Source organism: Vicia villosa, linkage group LG7, assembly GCF_029867415.1.
Source record: "Vicia villosa cultivar HV-30 ecotype Madison, WI linkage group LG7, Vvil1.0, whole genome shotgun sequence".
NCBI lineage: Eukaryota > Viridiplantae > Streptophyta > Magnoliopsida > Fabales > Fabaceae > Vicia > Vicia villosa.
The window spans coordinates 39,687,987-39,701,966 of record NC_081186.1 but is presented as its reverse complement, the minus strand read 5'-3'; positions in this window follow the sequence as shown (position 1 = coordinate 39,701,966).

Genomic DNA, 13,980 nt, shown 5'->3' with positions numbered 1-13,980 from the left:
TTCATCTTCATCAAAGCTCACTACATTTCTGTTGTAATATATTAGTGAGATTAAGCTTAAACGTTAAGAGAAATATCACTGTTGTGATTATAGCTTTTCAAGAGCATTTGTAATACTCTTAGAATTGATTACATTAATTTGTAAGTAACTAGAGTGATCAAGTGTTGATCAGGATACTCTAGGAAGTCTTAGCTTGTGTCTAAGCAGTTGTAATTAGAGTGATCACGTGGTGGTCAGGATACTCTAAGAAAGTCTTAGCTTGTGTCTAAGCATTTGTTCCTAGAGTGATCAGGTTGTGATCAGGATACTCTAAAAGACTTAGTCGTGGGCTAAGTGGAAAACCATTGTAATCTGTTGCGATTAGTGGATTAAATCCTCAGGTGAGGTAAATCACTCCGTGGGGGTGGACTGGAGTAGTTTAGTTAACAACGAACCAGGATAAAAATAACTGTGCAATTTATTTTTATCGTCTGAATTTTTAGACTACACTTATTCAAACCCCCCTTTCTAAGTGTTTTTCTATCCTTCACTAGGTAACTGTGCAAATCTTTTCAAATCTCACGCTTTCTCCACTAACGTCATTCAGCATTAAATGTGATTGATTCTCCGCATTCTGTAACTGTTCACATTCAGAATTTAATTGCATTTTGTTTCGCGTCCGTGGCTATTTAAACACATCTCACATTCATTTTCCCTCTTTTCACGCATTCATCATCTCTTCGTTTATGCATTTATGTCTCTTGTTCTCCCTTTTCAAAAACCCTAAATTTAAGAAACCCAGAAATCTCAGTTGTGCTTCAATGGCTTCTTCATCTAAGCAACAAGTTGGTTCGTCTTCTCAACAAGAAAATCAAGATCAATAGCAACAACAACTTGTTCCGCAGAAGACTTGTTTGATTCCTTTGGATGAGTTAGAAGTTATCTTTGAAATGATGGTTGATTTTGATAATCTGGAAGCACATGATATTCATCTGAAGGATGACATGATTTTTCAAGGATGGCAAGCATTCTTCTACGGTTTGTGTGGACCAGTTTATCTAGATTTGGTCAAAGAATTTTGGGTTCATGCAACTGTCATGCCTAAAGCTATTCTTTCTATTGTTCATGGCGAACTGTTCTCCATTACTGAAAATCTGTTAAGAAAATTATTTGGTCTGGAAACTGTTGAAGGTGCTTCTGGAGCAATTATAGGAAGAACTGAGTGGAATGATGTGTATGCAGAAATCTTCAAGTCTGGGAAAGAGTCTACAGAAATCAAGGAAGTGAAGTCTCATTACAGAATCAGGGCTAAGATCCTGCTGGGTTGCATTTATCATAGAAAGGCAATTGTTTCTCTCAACTATGTTAACAAGGACCAACAATACATTCAGTATTGTATTGGTAAACAGGAAAAGGTGGATCTTCCTTTCATCATTTTCAACCACATGTGGAATCATGTGAGGGACTCTGGAGAACAATCCAGATTTAAGAATCCCAAGTACAAGAGAAACATTATTCCTTTTGGAAGGATTATCACAGATCTTATGGTTCAAACTAGAATAGTTGAGGATCTGGAGAAAGCTGGAATTATCAAGGATATATATGCAACGAGTGGAAGCACTATGAATGCTAACACTCTGAAGAAGATGGGCTTAAATGAAACTATTGGTGCTACTCCCAAAGTTGGCACTGAGGTTCTGACCATAAAAGCTCCTGCTCTGGCTGACTTTGAATTGTTTTTCAAAAATGAACATCCTGATGTTGTTGTCCGCTATATAGCTATGTGTAAAGAGGACTTTAGCTTTGATCCTATATGGATAAGAAAACAGAAGGCTCTCACTACAGCTGATCAAGTACTAGAGTTAGTGAAAGAGAAAGAAAAGAGGACGAAAAGAAAGTTAGACCAACCAGAAAGAAGGAAAGATAAGAAGGAGAAGATATAAGAGAAGAAAGAAGAAAAGAAAGAGGAGAAGAAAGAAGAAAAGAAACCAGAGAAGAAAGAAGAAAAGAAGGAAGAGAAAAAGGAAAAGAAGAAGGAAGAACATAAGGAAGGAAGAGAAGCAGATGGAGAAGAAGAGGAAGACTGTTGGAGATGGTCCTGCTAAGCCTCAGAAGAAGAAAAAATCTTCAGGTATTTCTATCTCTGAGCCTGTTTCTGCTCCTGTTTCTACTCTTGATTTTGAACCTCCTATTTCTGAACCAATTTTTGAACCAACATCTTTAAACACCATCATTCCTCCTCACGCCATAATATCCACTTCTCAACCTCCTCCACATTCTAACTATGAACCTGTTGACACTGTTGTGCTCTTCAACCTCCCATCACCAGAATCTTCATTTTCTGACTCTTTCATTCGCCTCATGAACTCATATAAACCTCAAACCAACCCATCCTCTGACCCCATTGTCGTAGTCTTAGACTCTGACAATGAAGTTGAATCCTCTCTTCTACAATCCTCTTCAAACACATATTTTGTGCTTGATAGAGAACCTCAACCATATGCTTTCTTTAACCCAGAAAAACCAATCTCCTCTCTCAATCCAAAATCTCCAATCTCACCTCCCAGAACAAACCCTCCAAAAGCTTCTATTGATGCATGTTTTGATTCATTAAATCACAAGGTCAGGACAGGATTAGAAGTTCTGAAGGTTGCTCATGACTCCAAGTTGGATCATGTAGCTGTTGGAAAGCTTTGGAAAGCTTTTGGTGAGGAAGTACAGGCTGAATTTCTGGATCTCCAGAAGGATTACTTAGCTACTGCTCCTGGTCCTGCTGGACTTGCTTTGGAGTATGGTGAAGGCAAGTACTATTATCCTGCTGAGGAAAATTTGGAAGATGCTCAAATGGTTAAAGCTGATGCTTCTCATCCTGTTCTAGAAGATAGCTTTGTTGCTTCTTCTGCTGGTCCTTCATCTTCTGTTCTGATGAACACGCTGAAGGAACTCCAACAGAATCTGTAATGCCCCAGACTGCTTTCAGGATGATCGACTGACCCCACAAACCAACGCGGGTCTTTTCTGCATGCTTTGACCTCACTCGCACGCTTTCTGAGAAACTTCCCAGAAGGTCACCCATCCCAATCCTACTCCAAGTCAAGCACGCTTAACTGTGGAGTTCTTATGGAATGAGCTACCGAAAAGAAGATGCATCTTGTTGGTATAGGTAGTACCTATCATTCTTTATATGCACTCCTTCAACCATGCAGTCCCATACCTGCACGGTCTTAGGATCCCTCTCATTCCGATATGGCGACCACCTTTGCCCCATTCGGCCTCAGGTGTTCCATGCGGTGCAACCACCACTCGCCTTCTTTGGCCTCGGGTGTTACATGTCCAACAGCTTCCGCACGGTTCGTCCTCGAACCACGTCGTACTGGGAGAGGTCTGGCTCTGATACCATTTGTAACGCCCCAGACTGCTTTCAGGATGATCGACTGACCCCACAAACCAAGTGGATCTTTTCTGCATGCTTTGACCTCACTCGCACGCTTTCCGAGAAACTTCCCAGAAGGTCACCCATCCCAATCCTACTCCAAGTCAAGCACGCTTAACTGTGGAGTTCTAAAGTGATTAATGCTTGCTTGATGCGTGATTACGAGGAAGCATGGGTTTTCAAAACAAAAATATTTCAGTATTTTATAGCTTGATAGTTTTATATTTCGAATTATTTATTTATTTACTTTCCTTCGAAAGAACTAGAAATGCGGTGATTTTTCCGCTTATGAATTCGAACGGTCACAAAGTTTGATTAATTTTATAACCTTTTATTTGATTTAAACAAGTATTTTAATCATTTCTAAGTCATGTCTTGGATGAAAATCTGGGACGTTACAGAATCAGGCTACCTTGCTTAGTCGAATGGACAAGCAAGATGACACCAACGAGGAAATCAGAAATTGGATGAAGAAACAAGAAGAAACCTCCAAGAAGCAAGCTGAAGACACCTCTGAGATTAAGAACCTTCTGGCCGCCTTAGCTTCTAAGTTTAGCCAGGCGTAGTCTGTCTTGTGTCTTAGTTGGTTTTTCTTTGTTTTTGCATCTGTTTTTGCTTGTATCTTCTTTGTACTTCCTTCTACTTATCAATGAAATGTCTTTTTCTTTCTTCACTCTGTGTGTCTTTCATCTAAATCTTTTATACTTTTTGATGTTATGACAGAAAGGGGGAGAAACATGATAATTGAATTGATTTATAATATTAGTTGCTGGGCTTAAGTCTCAACATTCCTAACATTATTTGCAAGTTTTCTGTCTTTGATAGTTTTGCAGGAATGTGATACTCTGGATAAGCTCAATATGAGGAAAAGCAAATATTGGGGAGAAACAAATCTGAAGAAAAGCTCTTAAAGAATTGAAGCAAGCTTAGTGCTCTGAAGCTTCAAGATCAGAAGAAAGCAATGCTTTGTTAAGCCTAAAGCTCTGATACAAGAAGTCTCAAGATCTGATAGCTCTGAAACAAGCAAGCCTTCTTGATGATCCAATAGTAGACTGAAGATAGAGCTCTGATACAAGTGATCTCAAAGAGAAATTCAAAGCTCTGAAGCAGTCCAATGGAAGCTCTAAAGAGAAGCTCTGAATGATCTAAAAGTTCAAAGTTCAACGTGAAAGTCTCATCTGAAATGGAAAATACTCAGGGTAGTCTTTTATTTATAAATTCTTCTAGTATTAATTTCAGGGGGAGATTTTTAATCCCAGGGGGAGACATATTCACACATTCTGAATTATATGCTTATATGCTATATCTGTGTATTGTCTTTGTTCATCCGATATTCTGGATACAAATTCATATCAATTATATATGTTTTTTTCATCATCAAAAAGGGGGAGATTGTTAGAACAAGAAATGTTCTCATCAATATTCTTAGTTTTGATGATAGCATTATGTATGAATTTTGTATAAGACAATATGGTACTCTAATCCTTTACGTTTTCCATTTCAGGAAAAATATAAAGAGTATGCACAAATCGGCGTTCAGAAGCACTGACCCAGAAGTTCTGGATGGCTTCATCAAAACATGGACTGGCAGACATGAGAAGATGATCCTGCAGATTCAGAACATGATCTGGAAAGCATCAGAAGATGGCAGTCAGAAGCAAAGCTCTGAAGCTCTGACGGTATCACGCTCAAAGCACTTCAAAGTCTGAAGACAGAAGTTGCATATGCACCAAAGCTGAAGACTCTAATATTCAAACATTGTTATCTACACAATATGAGTCCAGAAGAAAGTACAAGATGAAAGGCTATAACGTCAAATCTCTAACTAACAAAAGGAACGTTAGAAGCTACAAAAGGCAAAGTCAGTCAAAGCAGCAAAAGCATGACTCGAGGTAGTTGACAAAAGAGTGAAACATTAAATGCAACGTTGTACTATTCACGCAAAGCATTAAATGCTCTCACCGGTCATTTCCTCTCAACGCCTATATATAGAGGTTCCATTCAGAAGCAGCATAGAACACTCTTGCGCAAATACACCAAAACGCTGTCAAACTGAAAAGCAAAAAGAACTTCATCTTCAACCTCACAACTTTTTAATATCTTATTCTTAGTGAGTGTTAAGAACTAGAACTTAAGAGAAATATCACTTTGTGATTACAACTTTATTAGAAGCAAATTAAACTCTTGTAAACATTTATTTTACATTAATTATAAAGGAATTCCTAGAGTGATCAAGTTGTGATCTGTAGACTCTAGAAGACTTAGAGGGTATTGTCGCCCTCGGTTTTTTCTATCTCTCGTGTGAGAGAGATACGAACTGACTCTTCTTTTGTTTTTGAGTTTTGAAAATCAGAGAGTCGCCACCGACTTTTATTTTATCCAACTAAGGAAAAGTTTATAAAAGAAACAGAAAAAGACCTTTAAGAGATTTTGGGTTCGGGGGTAGGTTATACAAAGGGAAGGTATTAGCACCCCTTTGTATCCATGGTTATCCATGGGCTCTTAATTGCTTAGCTCACTTGTTTTGAATCATTTGTCTTGCCTTGAAATGCTTGTATGTGGTTTTAAAATACCTTTGTAAATTGGCTTTGTAATGATCCTTGTGCGGATGTATACAATGTGTTTTATCTTTCGAAAGATGTTTTGAAAAAAGAGCTTTAACTTCGTAATGATCCTTGTTTGGATATATACCAAGTATTGTCTTTTTTATTTTGAAAAACAATGATATATGAGACATTTGTTTGTTTTGATTTGAGCAAGCAATTAGGAGATCTACCCTAAGTTTATAAGGTCTTTTCCTATTTCTTTTAGAAAATTCTCCTTTACCGGATGTAAACAAAAGTTTGAATTTGTATTTGAAACAGTAGAATTTGATTTTGAAAAGAGTAACAGAGGGATTACCCTAAGAGGTGCAAGTGTGATTGTGTTCTGATTCAGATATTTTTGTCTTTGAAGTTAGTGATCTAACGCTTCAGTTATTATCTTTGACATACACGCAGTTTTATATGTACAGAAATTTAAAGTGCGGGAATGTAAAATGCGGAAAGTAAATCTACGCTATTACATCGATTGTGCGGGAAATGTAAACTACGCTATTTACATGATTTTGACAACCTATACACTTATCTATGAATTTAAATTGCAATAAGATAAAAGGAAGTATTTTTGGATTTTTTGTATGGTTGATTTTAATTAGAATTAATGCATAATTAATTTAATTAAAATGAGAAAAAGGTAGAAATAAAATTTAAACCTAAAAATTAAGTCTAAAATATGTTCATATTGCTTATTAATTAATTTTAAAATAAAACTAATTTTTTTGGATTTTTTGAAGTTGTTTTGAAAATTTATTAAGCTAATTAATATATAATTATATAACAATTATACAAATAATTAAAACTTAAAAAATAAAAATATTCTAAATATGTACAAAATTAGTCTATAATATATAAACTAAATTTAATAAAAAGAAAAAAAAATTTCTGATTTTTTTTGATAGGTTGAAATAATTAAAAATCAAATATATAAATATATACTAATTAATTAAACAAAATATTTTAATTATTAAAAAAAATAAAATATTTTTGTGTAAAAAATTAATAGATTATTTTATAAACCTAAAAATATTTTTATTATATTTTTTTGATTTTTAAAGCTATTTTTTATAATTTTAGAAGTTAAATCAAATAAAAATAGAAAATAAAATAAAGCTGTGATCCTGTGTGGTTACTTTGAAGGTCTATGGTATGGTTGTGTGTTTTGATGCGTTGGATGTGTTGTCAGATCAATTCAGTGGCTTAGATTATAGGACACATGATGCACATGGATGGAGGTGTATCATTGGATCACTTAGAATTTAAAATTCCAACGTGGGACCCATGTTTGATGACTGGCGAATGGAATGGAGAGAAATTGCCACGCGTGCTGGTCAAAAGGTCTCCTCCACTATTCATCATCTTCTTCCTTGGTACCTGCGGAATTTCCTGCAAACTTACCTGCGGTTTCTCCTGCGGATTTTTCCTTCAAATCTTCAATCTTTTGAACGACCTACAAAATGAAAATAAAAAAGAACAAGGGCCACCCAGATCACCTAATTGGACCCTTCTAAGCATGATAGCGTTGTTAGTTTTTCCATTTGGAGCTTGCATCATGGAGAACGAAAGCTTCACATGTTTGAAGCTCAAAAATGGTGGAGCTTCAAAACCACGTTAAAGCTTGCATGTAATCACTCAAATCTACTCTATATCATGCCATGAGTCCATTCAAGTGGTTAGTTTTCATTATAACCAAGCATGCATAATAAAATGAAAGTTACATATGTATGTTCATGGAAAACATTATGCATGAGTTATGACTCTCATGGGACTATATTAAGAGTTTATTCTTACTCTATACCACTTTAGAAGATGATTGAAAGTGTTTGTTTGTATTGATAATGGCTGGAAATGTGAAAACGAAAATTACAAAGTTTTGGTGGTTTTTGAGAATTTTATGAATCTCTTTGCTATTCTCTTGCTATAATTTCGTGTTCCCTTATATTGATGAAGTATACTACTTCATTTATAAGCAATGAAGTGCTTAAAATTGAAGCAAAGAAGCATTGATTGCTTTGTTGAACTTTTGATTTTTTTATATTAAAAATCTTTGAATTTTTGACCATGGCTTGATCTTCTTGGTCTCTCTTGCTCTAGGCCTGCTTTGTACTTCCCTTTGTTGCAGAAAATAAGCTATCGTGATGACTCAAACAAGAGACAAAGCTTTGGATAATGATCTTGCACCATTTCTTTTTCAATTTAACTTTAAATGTAATAAAATTAAACCAAAAAAGAAATAAAAATGTTATGGGCCTTAGGTTGGTCGTGGGAGTCCCTTAACATTGTTAGAATCATGTTTGGATCATGAAAACTTGGCCCCTTTTGGAAAAAAAACATTTTTGATCAATGTTGGTTTCATGCATTTTCCCAAAATATAGCCAACTTCAACAAGGCATAAATCCCTCAATTTTTATCATATGAAGGAGTTCTTGTACTTTTTAGTAACCTCAAGATGTCATCTACAAGCTACTTTGGAAACTTTTTTTTCATTTGGAGAAGTTATCTTGATGTTATGGCCTTTGACAAAAAACCACTTTTTGTTGACTTTGAAAATGACCTGTAATGTCTAAGCTCATATTTTCCAAATGGTGAATCCAATGACCATGGGATCAATTGCATTTGAAAGATAATTGAATTTCCTTCAAAACAAGCTTTGTTTGGAATTTTTTGAATGAACGAGGAGAGAGTTATGGCCGGTCAAAGTTCAGTTGAATTTTTAGGAGAAAACCCTAATTTTGAAACTTAGGGTTTTGTTGATTTTTGATCTTTCCTTGATGAATTATGATCAACCAATGATCAAATGATGAATATTTTGACAAAATATGGATGTTGACAAAAAAATTCATTTTTTGACTGTCTGTTGACTTTTCGGTCAAACTGGTCGTCTGTTGACTGTTTGAGCTGCTGACTGTGCGTCTGAGCGAATTGAAGTTTTAAAATTTGTATGGTGGTACTTTGAGATATATGGAGGTCCATGAAATCCATTTGAGGTCTCAAAAAACTTGTTCTCCTGAAAAAAAACAAAAACCCTAGTTAGGGACTGTTTATGTAGGAGACAGTTAAGCGTACCTGATTTTTGTGCAGTGTTGAGTCTCTACTGATCATGTGATTATCAGAAGACTTCTAGAACAAAAATCTTGGAATTTTGAAATGAAAAAGATTGATTTGATTGATGGTACAAAACACGGAGAATTGCACCGTCAGCGGGTTTGACTGTCAACTGACTGTTCAGGCATTAACGTAGCAGTTAAAGTGAAAATTCAACAGTTAAAGTTAATTTTTCTTTTTGTTTTTTTGTTGTGTTAATGGTGAAAATTTATTTACATGAGTTGTTAGAAAAACACAGACATAATAAATAAATAAAATATACCGTACGCGAACAAAATTACCGATAATAACCTTGAAAAATATTTAATGCACAGAAAAATAAATATTTAACTAGCAATAAACACACATACTATTATTTGGATAATTAAACTACAGTACGACAAATAGTATGACATTTAATACTGACAGTGTCGCACGCTCGCGAAAAATGAACAGAGTCGCCACCAATATATTTATCCCATGAGGGAAAGGAATATCAGAAAACCTAATAAAGGAAAGAACAGGGTTTTGCGACCAGAGAATCTAGGTACGGGAGTCGGTTACGCAAGGGGAAGGTATTAGCACCCCTCGCGCCCATCGTACTCGATGGTATCCACCTATGTTTGTTTCTATCTAAAGGGTGTGTAACTATGTCTATGTCTAAATGCGAAATGAATGCAAAATGTAGGGAAAAGAAATAATTGTATTCGCACGGGCCCTACCCCGCTGCCTACGTATCCTTTTCAGGAGTCAGACTTACCGTAGCTCGGCTCAAGATTTTCTGTTTGTTTTGTATTTTTTAGTTGGGCGGAGTTAACGTTCGCGCTCTCGCACAAGGGATCGACCTACGATGCATACGAGCGGAAATAACATTTCCCTTAAGAAAAAGAGATGAGAGAGAGATTTTGAGTGTTTCGAGGAAATCCCTTAAGCAAGGGAAACTCGAGTTACTCTTTGGTTGGTGTTTTTTAGATTTGGGAACTTAAGCTCGAATGGTTCCCTAAAGCAAGGGAGATCCAAGCACTCGAATGATTCCCTAAAGCAAGGGAGATTCAAGCTTCCATTCCCTTTTTAATGATTTTCACTTTTTTATTAATGTTTTATTGTGTTTTCTTGGTATTTTTTAAAGGGATTTTATTTTGAATATTTTTAGATGTTTTAGTGTTGTAAAAGAAAAAGAATGAAAAAGTGGGGGACTAGCCTAATCTCTAAGCCTAATTAGTGTGTAATTCCTAAAAGAATGGAGAAAAAGTTATTTAAGTTGATTAAAACCAACTTTAATAACTAGGGGTATTTTTGGTATTTCACAATATATGAAAATATTCACAAAAAGAAAAGAATTAAAATCTAAACTATTCATGAAAATATATACACAAACAATTGCATTTTATTCATGTTTGAAACTATTTTTGAATTAACAAAAAAACTATTTATTTTTATCTTTATTAACCAATCACAATTAAAAGAGATCACCAATTAAAATTCTAAAAAACAATGATATTCTAAAAAGTCTAATTGGGTGAAAATGTTTTTAGTCAATTTTTATTTAAGAAAAAGAATTATTATGCAAAAAGAATTAAAAGAAAAATCAATTTTATTATTTATTTTTGTTATCAGCATAGGGGTGTAAAATCAATTTAGAAAAAGTACTAAAAGTAGTTACAAACAAAACTGGGCCAGAAGACAGGGGGTGGGGATAACAGAGGCGCTAGGCCCAACCTCATGTGCTATATTTCATTTTTCATTATTTTCCAGGTTTTACTAATGTCAACATGCATATTATATAGTTTTTATTTAACAAAACGTGACATGCATGGTTCAGCAAATGAAATCAATTGGTCATGGTGGTTTTAAGTGGAATAAGACAAAAGCAATTCAAGAACCAATCAGAACGTGCCAAACAGAATCGCAATCATTTAACAATAATAAAAATAGCAAACAAATGGGAGCCCGAACGAATAATGCTGCGCCACGTAAGCAATCTGAGGGAAGAAGAGAGAGTGAAGCGCACGCGCCGGAGAAGCTTCCGGTCATCTTCTCCGGTAGGTCTCCGCCGTGGCCAAGGTCCAAAATGCCCAGAAATGAATGATTCCGCCACCGTCCGACTCGGTTTCTCACGTAGATCACGGATCTAGCCTTAGTTTTTCCTGATTCATCCTCTAATTCACAAACCGAAGCAAGTTCATAAACCCTAACTTGAGCAAACCTTACCAAAACTAAGTCTAAGCACATCAACAAGCTTCTCATGACACGCAGAGTTCATATTCGCATAGAGATCAACCAAACAACAAATCAAAACGTTTCAAACGGATTCATAGAAGATTGAATTACTACACATCATACTACACGCTGCTGCGAGTTAAGGAGCATCAATCACCATAGCAAGATCCTAATGAATGCACCTATATGCTTAGGGAGATTCTCGAAGCTTACCTGAATAATTCTTGAGCTGGAAGGTGAGAGAGATCCTCTTCTTGCAAGCTGCTCCTTGCTCCTTCTCTTGCGATGAAGATGATGATGAGTGCAGATGAGAGATGCAGATGGTAACGAGAGATGAAGGCCTGAGTTGAAGGAATGATAGTTAGAGGGAGTTGTGGTGGCCGGAAAAGTTTGTTGAAGTTGGTTAGGGTGGCCGGAGCTATCAATTATGGTGGTGGAAGGGGTGGCCGGAGTGAAGAAAGAGAGAATGAGGGAGAGTGAGAGTGTGAAGTGAATGAGTGGGAATGAGAGGAAAGGAGAAGTGGGAGGTGAATGAATGGATCGTGAATAGCCTTGAGAATGAAGAGCTTGCTTCTTTATATAGGCCAAGGTGCTTATGATCAAGAGTGGAATCTTTGGAGTGGGGCTTTTTGGTAATGCCTGGTGTACAAGCTTGGCATTTGCAGCATGGTTGTTTTGGGTGTGGGACTTGAAATGCAAGACTTAACAAACAAGCATTGTGCAATTATGGTAGGCTTTGTGTCACCTTTTTGAAATCAGCATGTGCATGAGTTTTAATGGCATAGTGTTGTATGCATGCCTTGCAATTGAATGGAATTCATTAGTATGCTCAGGATACCTACTTTACACATGCATAGCTCTGGCCATACGTCACCATTCGACATGAATTCAGGCTCAATGAAAAGAGAAGATGGAGTATAAGAGGTTTGGTGTTTGGAGGTTTTTGAAATGAGGCTTGGGAATGGGAGAAAAGTGACTTGAAACATGGTGGAGTAAAGCTGCATGGTATGATGCGTGCCTGACCTGACTTGGCTCCAAACTCATGGCAAAGGTGTGGTATAGTCAGGGCACGACTTTGAGTGTCTCTATCTTGCTCAATATGTGTCCAAAATTAATGAAATTGGATTCAATGGGTAGGGAACATGGCAAAAAGTTATTTGAGACCAAGCTTGTTCAATATGGAGACTTGTGAAAGAAGAAATTTGGACTTGAAATTGGCACACCAAGTGTTTGTGCAAATGACGTGCGTGACCTGGATTTCTGCCTTGGCCGGATGCTTTGACTTGGTCAATGCAAGGGTGAGACTTTGAAGACTCATAATCTTCTCAATATTTGTCCAATTGACTCAATTCTTGACTTGTTGGGAAGAGGACCTGGCAAAGATTAGAATGATACCAAGTTTGCTTCCATGGCATTTTTGTAGAGCTCTAGGGATGGCTTTCAATATGGCACACCAAGTGTTTGGTGAAATGCTTGGGCATGACTTGGCTCGTGACTTGCATTATGGCCTAGACCAAATGGATTTTCAGCAACTTCAAACCACTTTATCTCTTCATACAAGCCTTAAATGCAAAAACTTCCAACTACAAACTTGTAGAGGGCCATGATTTGAACAGCTTTGATGTTGAAATATTTCTGGAATAAAGCCTTTTGACACGTGTAAACCAGGGCTGAAGTGGACTGTTCATCAAGATTTAAAGAGCCAAAAAAATTCTAAGTGTCAAAACTTTCCATTTTTGTCATTTTTCTATTTTTGGCAACTTTTTGTCAAACTCCTGATTTTATCCATTCTTTGACTTTTCTTGACTGATTTTCCACCGAAAGTCAATATTTGAATAATTCTTCTGATTTTGACCCAAAAGCCAACTGTTCTGATTTTCCTGATTATTGATGGAATTCTTGATTAAATCTCCTCCAGTCAAATCCAGTCAAATGAAAACATCCACATAGTTAGTATGAAAGCTTCTCACTCATAAAATCCATTCCTGATTAAATGTTGACCAGAAAGTCAACTGGTTGACTTTGGTCAAGGAAACCCTGATTAAGAGGATCAGACGACTTCTAGACTTGTACACCCCCACCAATGCCTTGAGTTGAGAAAAACCCTAATCCAGGAAGACTTCAATGAAAACAAAGCCACATAATCACACCTCAGATCCTCACATTTGGTAGGAAATTCCTTGCCATAAAAGCTCTTTCTTGCTAGTCTTTGATTGATAACAATGATATTCATGCATGGGTATGGCATATGACCTAAATGATGTATGTATATGAATTATAAGCCAGATGAATAGGGTAGGACAAATTTGGGGTATGACAGACAGTACAAATATTACATAATATAATGAACAGTACGACAAATAAACGGTACATCATTTGAAAGCAAAAGATACGACAAACTTTAAAAATGACGATTAAAATCCCATGCTATAAATAACAACATATAGATGATCGGGAGTGTAAACAACCCAGGTCCGCATTTTTCAGGACTGTGCAGACAGAAAAAGGACATGATCACCACCACGACGATGATGACCATAAGAAAACATGTATCCATCCACTTCGCCATTTTTGTCGGGGAAGAAGAGAAAATAAATATGAGGTAGAAATTTGAGAGATGAGTTGAAATTTGATGTGAGAATTTATGAAAAAAAATGAGAGGTATTT